This window comes from Humulus lupulus, chromosome 3, assembly GCF_963169125.1.
Source record: "Humulus lupulus chromosome 3, drHumLupu1.1, whole genome shotgun sequence".
NCBI classification, from domain to species: Eukaryota; Viridiplantae; Streptophyta; class Magnoliopsida; order Rosales; family Cannabaceae; genus Humulus; species Humulus lupulus.
Window position 1 is genome coordinate 47,400,261 of NC_084795.1, and position 7,439 is coordinate 47,407,699.

The 7,439-nt window shown below is 31.8% G+C and overlaps 1 pseudogene; it reads left to right on the top strand.

Moving 5' to 3' along the window:
• The first annotated feature begins 1,897 nt into the window (after positions 1-1,897).
• On the top strand, positions 1,898-6,398 carry LOC133822637 (eukaryotic translation initiation factor 5B-like; annotated as a pseudogene).
• Positions 6,399-7,439: the final 1,041 nt, after the last annotated feature.

Consider the following 7,439-nt stretch of genomic DNA (forward strand, 5'->3'; position numbering starts at 1 on the left):
AATTTTCTTCTAAATCTAATAAAATTTATTTTTTAATATTTTAATTTAAAACAAATTAAATTTAAAATATGCTATGAATATTAAAAAACAATAATACATACTTAAAAAAAATTAAACAAACTAAATTTAAAATATGCTATAAATTTAAATATGAGTCATATTTTAAAGAAATACATCCTATAAATTAAATTTAAAAAAATTAAAAAAAAATAAATTTTAAATATGCTTTAAATAAAATATGGGTCATATTCGAATTGGGGCTTAATTAGGATCAGGGATTCATTTTTTCTCTGCATAAAGAAGAAGAAAAGACTACGGATGGGTCCTCTGCACCCGTGCTTCTCACTGGCGTCGCCTACTACAAACGGAGGTGAGGGTGAAGGCGAAGACGACGACAATGACGCCTACTACAGAGGGAGGTGAATTCGACGACGACGTTGCTGGGGTTCTCCGCACCTGGGGTCCGTCAAAGTCGCCTGTTCCGTTCTTCCCTTCCGTCGAATTCAAGACCCAACAAGTATTGAATCCTCTCTCTCACGGTAAACTTATATCTCTGAACGTTTTTGAAACATTAATCTCTAAAACTTTTTGAAAATTTGTTCATAGGGAACCTTTCTAACCTATGGCAGACTTACTCATTACTCAAAGCTTATTGTGCAAATCAAAATCGTGAAGTTCCAAAAATAAGAAGAGACTTTGATTGCATCTTTAATTCTTTATCATTATTTTCTTACGATATTTATAATCTATTTTCCTTCAGTCAATGGCTTATTATTAAGAGAAGTATTTTGCTCTGAATTAGATTCTTTTCTTCTCCAACTCTTTGGACCCAAGGAAAAAAAACCGTAGCTGTTGTCCTCCTCTCCTTCTCTCCTTCGATTTCCGATTTTCCCTTTTTTGTAGAATTAATGATGCTTATTTTGTAGGTTAATTGCTTACTCTTTGATGTAGATCATTGCGGTAGAACTATGTAAACTTATTTCTTTGTTCTTGTTTGTTTTGATTATGATTAGAAGTTGTTACTTGTTACAGACCTTGACTTGCTCTGTGTTGGTTTGGTTCTTGAATATGATTTCAGATAAAAGTTCACTAGAAAAGAAAATATCACTGACACCAACTCTTTTGTTAAGTTGGAAATGTGTCATTGGCAATAACTTAAAGTTGGAAATGTAATCTTAAAATTAGGCCAAAGTTATCAGGTTTTCTTTGTAATTGGATTTTTTTGGCTTTAGGTAGGATGTCTGTATAAAAGGTGTGTGTACGAATAAAAGAACTCATAATTTATAGGTGAATTATATTTTATTTTCAAGAATGAAAATATTAATTTTTTTTTATTCCTTAGGCTATGAAGGAAGGTGTGTGCACGAATAAAATAACTCATAATTTATAGGTGAATTATATTTTATTTTCAAGAATGAAAATATATATATATTTTTATTCCTTAGGCTATGAAGGAAAGAATGAGCGATCTTGCCAGAGTTTAGGAATGCCTCAAGGCCTCAATGATGTGCTGAAGTAATTATTTCTCCCCCTTGTACTTGTCTAGTCAATTTTGTATACAAACCATACATAAGTGATAACTTTGTAAGGGCGATAAGTTAAGCATTGTTTAATTTACTCTTTGAATGGAAAGATAAGTTTTTGAATTGATATATCTATGGTCTCAATACCAATAATGAATGTTTCATATTTTTTTCACTATTTTGAACTAACTTGATCATCAGCAGTAGCACCATACAACTTAGAAAGAACACAGTAGAGTGGATGTGAGCAAGAAATGTGCCAATGGCTTTTCCTCCTCTCCTGGTAGTTCATTTTGACTAATTAGATTTTCTTTTATTTTTGTGACGTAAGAAGTGAATTATATATTTATTTGGTACTGAAATACTGCCTTTTCTGCCTATGCACATTACTCTTGATTATTACCATTTCACGGACGCTCTACTTTCTGCATTCGAATGTGGTGTGGGCATTTTTGGTGATTGAAAAATGTCTTGCATTGAAGAATTTTTCTAATGTTTGAATTTAAATTTCTGTCTTGCATTCCAAGTTTATCATAATATACAAGACAGAAGTGAATTACATGAGAATATAATTACTGAACTTGAATGAATGGTCACGAATCATTCACAAACTTGAGGTCAAGGGGTTCAGGGTTATGTGATATTGCAATTTTGGTTGTGGATATTATGCACGACTTAGAACCACAAACAATCGAGTCATTGAATCTTTTGAAAATGAGGAATACTGAGTTTATTGTGGCATTGAACAAGGTGCACACTATAGCTGACCAGTACTGGGTGTCTTCCTTCACCATTTGCTTCACATTTTACTCATGTTTTTTTATTCAATTTTTAAATTTGCAGGTAGACAGACTCTATGGGTGGAAAAGCACCTACAAGCACCAATTGTAAAGGCAAAGAAGCAACAATCTAAGGATGTCCAAAATGAGTTCAACATGAGGCTCACTCAGGTCAGAAGCTTTCCAATTTCTTTTTCTTTTATACTTTGTTTGTTCGATTGTACTAATAAATTTCTTAAATTTGATCAGCTCATCAGATTGTTACCCAGTTCAAGGAACAAGGCTTAAATAATGAGTTCTACTACAAAAACAAAGAAATGGGAGAGACAAACAACATTGTACCTACAAGTGCCATTACATATGATTTACTAACTCTGGGTTCATATTTCAATGTAACTTTTTATTCTCTTTGGACTGTCTGTTTTTGCTTCCTTGTCTGATGTTTTGTGTTTGGGGTAACTATTTCAATGGTGAAGGCATTCCAGATATGTTGTTACTATTGGTTCAATGGACTCAGAAAAATATGGTTGAAAAGCTTACTTTCAGCAATGAAGTGCATGTTTTCTTTATTTTCACCATACCATTACTCAACTCTCACACAGTTAAAACTAGTTTAATCTGATTAAATCTCGTTCTTTTTGCCAGTGTATTGTATTAGAGGTTAAGGTCATGGGACAACTATTGACGTTTTACTAGTCAACAGAGTGCTTCATGAAGGAGATCAAATTGTTGGTTATGGCATGAAAGTAAGCATCTTTAATCCTTCTTCAAAATCCAGCCTAGAGTCTGAGTTTGTAGTTTGTGTAATTCATTATTTTTTCTTTCGATTCATTATTCATATGAAAAGTTATAGATATTACATTAAGATTTTCTCTAATTATTTTCAATATGTATTCTATTTTGAAGGGACCAATTGTTGCTAGCATTCGAGCATTGTTAACACCCCATCCCATGAAAGAGCTCCGTGTCAAGGTAATCTTTTTCCTGAGAAACTAATATTATTCTTGGAGAATCTTCCAGAAGAAATTCAATTACTAATTTTATATTGTGTCTTTCATAGAAGCCTCACCTAAAGTCTTTCTCCACTTGGAAAACTAACTAAAGTAAATCTAATGTGAAGAAACTAAATAGAGAAAAATTGCAAGGAAATTTACATTTGGGCTCTAACATGTGCTGCCAATTTTCCTCCAAGGGTTTTTCTTTACTTTACATTTAGGAATTCTTGTTGTCTATACTGATATAAGCTTTCCATGATTTACTAATTACTCCCAATTAACAAAATTATTATTGTTTAGAGGCCACCAAAGGTGACAAGGTGGAACATTTCATTAAACTTGAATTGCACAATGTCTTGCACAGAGATAATTTTTATGGATTGGGCTGGCGAACTTTAAATCATTAAATATGTTTTCTTACTGTTTTGTGTGGATATTGTGATGTCCTTGTGTCCCTTAATCATAGTTCTGAAATATTTTGATTTTGATTTATCGTTTGTTTGATGTTTAGGGAACCTATCTACATCACAAGGAAATCAAGGCTGCACAAGGTATAAAGATCACAGCACAGGTGATTATTCTTGCTAATCCTCCATGCTTTTTAAGCCCTAAGCTCTTTGGAATTGAACTGGTTACTGATGAGGTCCACATCTGAATTGAGATTTCTTAATTTTCTAATAAATGTTTTATGCTGGGCCTTGAGCATGCTATTGCTGGTACTGGTCTATATGTGGTGGGCCCTAATGATGACTTGGAAGATATCAAGGAAACAACTATGGAGGATATGAAGTCTGTCATGAGCAGGGTCGACAAGAGTGGTGAAGGAGTTTGTGTGCAAGCATCTACTCTTGGTTCCTTGGAAGCATTGCTGGAGTTTCTTAAAACCCCATAAGTAAATATTCCTGTTAGTGGTATAAGCATAGGCCCTGTACACAAGAAAGATGTCATGAAGGCCAGTGTGATGCTAGAAAATAAAAAGGAGTTTGCGAGAATTTTAGCTTTTGACGTCAGAAGGTGGCCATTAAGGTAATATTTAATGTGATGTTTGATGCATGTATTAGTCAAGTTGAATTTTTTGTCTGTTGTGTTGCAAGTATGGATTTCATGCGTTGTCAACATTATCAATTAAGTAAAATATCAGGTTTATGGCTTGGTGCAACTTTCTTGAAAGTTAACTGGACTGGCCAATCTTAATTTCTCTCTTAAAATTAAAAGTGAAATTGTGAAGTTGATCGTATGAAAAATGATACGCCCAATTCAAAATTTCACATTTATTTGGGATGTGCAAATTGTTGTTTAATTTTTGTGCACCATAGATTTGTAATCAATATTTATGTATGCTTCTTGCTGCGCTTTAGTCTGCCAAGTTTAAATTATGCTGTAGTTTTCTTTACCCAGATGGTAAATTGTTTAAGAAAATAATGTTGATTTCTCATTTTAACAAGAGTGAATTAATATTATTATTTATAGCTCTTTGGTACGTTGGTTTAAGGCTGAGAATTGTACACTTTCATTTCATGGTAATATGTAATTTTATAAACACAATTTTAAGTTCTGAAAATATATTAGCAACCCGAAAGTTGAGCTTATAGCTTTGTCTATACATTCTAATTTTTCATTTATTTTGAAATATCTAGTGTTTCCATGCACTTCTGCATGGTAGTTAGAGTTTGGAAGTTTTAAGTATTCAATAATTAATAATATAAATATACTTAAGACTTTGATTTGGATTGATGGACTTGAGAAACTCATGGAGTAAGATCTACGCTAGTGAGGTAAAGGTTAAGGTTTGAAGTAAGTAATGTGTCACTATGTGATTTGCTCCTTACACCATTCCATTTTTTTCTCACTTTTTGAGTCTAAAATATATATATTTTTTATAAATTTATATATTTGAAGCCATGAAGTTTGGTAAGCCAATTATTTATCAATGTGGTTAAAACTACATAGTTACTTGAGAGACCTTCCCAAAAGATGCTCAATCTTTGAATGTGGTGTTTTATTACTTGTGATTTATTTGTGAGAGTGGAAGTGTTTATAAAATATCCATGTTAACTATACATAAAATGACTTATATAGTTTCTTTTAAATTAATAAACATTATATAATTTAGTTTCTTTTTAAGTATAAATATAATATCATTAACTTTCATGTATGTAGTATAATATATTTTGAGTTGTGCGATAGAGAGAGATCACACTTTTTTGGTTTCATTGAGCCATCATGGTCATCGAGAATTGGAGCAAATATGGATAAGCAGGCTAAAATTATCTCAGAGTGTATCAATTACGCAGTGATGGGTCAAACTTGGTTAATGCCATATCATTTTTTGTAAGTAAAATTTTCATTTAATATTAATTTTACTTATATCTTATGATGTTTATTTTAATAACTTCTTTTTAAATGCAAACGTCACTGGATGTTAGTGATCATTGATCCAGATTACCTTACATTTTACTATCTTGATCCACTTAAAAATCTCATCCAAATGATTTTAAGAACCTTATGAACAGGTAATACATTTGAAACTCATTTTAGAATATAATATAGTTATTTGATATGGAAATAAAAAATTAATGTGCTCTTCATATTGATGTATATATAGTGTCTCTTCACACATCAAGCGAAAGACAAGAAGGAATGAAAAAAATTACAAGTGGAAAATAGTCAATTGTCCTCGTCAAACATCATCAGTAGAGTGCGACTTTTATATCATAAGGATTATGAAGGACTATTGCTTGAATGAGACGCCCATGCGATGACTAACTAGTAATGTAAGTATTTATAATTATTGAACTACAATTCTATTGAATTTAATTTCTAACTTAGTTTTTTATTTTGTGCTTTGTAGTGTGCTGGGAAGAATACATATACACTTGGCGAAATCAATGAAACTCGAAATGAATGGGAAGCCAAGCTTCTTGAGCGGATGAGTCATAGCTAGAGTAACTTTTGAAATCAGAATTAAAAAAATATACTAATTGTAATTTTTAGTTAGCACTTACATAGTTATTGCAAGTATATTTTGATCTTGTACTACCTATTGATTTTGACTGGACTATGTTGTAATTACACAGGAAATTATGAATGAATATATAGTGGTTGGAAATAGAAAAATTAAAAAATTCTCATATTCTACATGGGACATCGGTCTCCACAAAACTGTCGTCTTATGTATTGCAGGGGACGATGCTTGCACATAAATTGTCATATCATGTCCTGCACGAGGATGACGCTTGAGTAGGAACCGTCGTCTCATGTATCACAAGAGATAACGTTTGTATAGGAACAATCATTTCATGTACAACAAGAGATGACGCTTTTATTTAAACCGTTGTATCTTGCTTTACATGGCATGACATTGCATGGGACGACAGTATTAGAACCGACGTACGAGAGTTCATACGACGATTTAAAACCATCGTCCCATGTCAATTTTGTAGTAGTATGCATATCAAGTCATATCATAATGTAACTCAGATAATCATGTAATGATAAACATAAATATCACATAAGCACATAACTTTCCTAGTTTGCCATCCTGACCCTGTAATCGAGGCCCTGAGCCTTATTAGATAATTTGAGACGTTATAGAATTGGTATGTTAGAGGATTTAAATTTGTAATACACTTACACTACAAATTGTATTAGAAATTTGTAAGTAATTTCTTTGAACAAGTTTTCCAAGCAAAACACATTCTTTTTATTCTTTTTAGTAAAAAAAAAACAAAAATAGATGAATCAAAAGTGGTCCTACCAATTAATAATCTAGTAAGTTCAAAAATTTCTTTCACAGCTACATTTATAATTAAGTTAATTGCAAATTGTATCAGCAATTTCTATATGTTTTCCGCTTTTGTGATATTTCTGCAAGCTTCAATTTACAATTAGTAATGGTGTTTGTGATAGCAACATTCTTTCCAAGGTCAGAACTCAGAATATCAAAATCTGCAGAAGCATATATACAAAGGTAAATTAATATATCTTTTTATTTTAAGTTGAATTTGTGTTTAAGTAGGTTGTATCTTGTATGTATGGTTTGTTAAAAATTCAACATAATTTTGGCTAATAATAATAATAATCACAAAAACAGGTCTGCCCTTCACAGTTTGGGCCTCACTAAAAACCAGTCAATAATACAA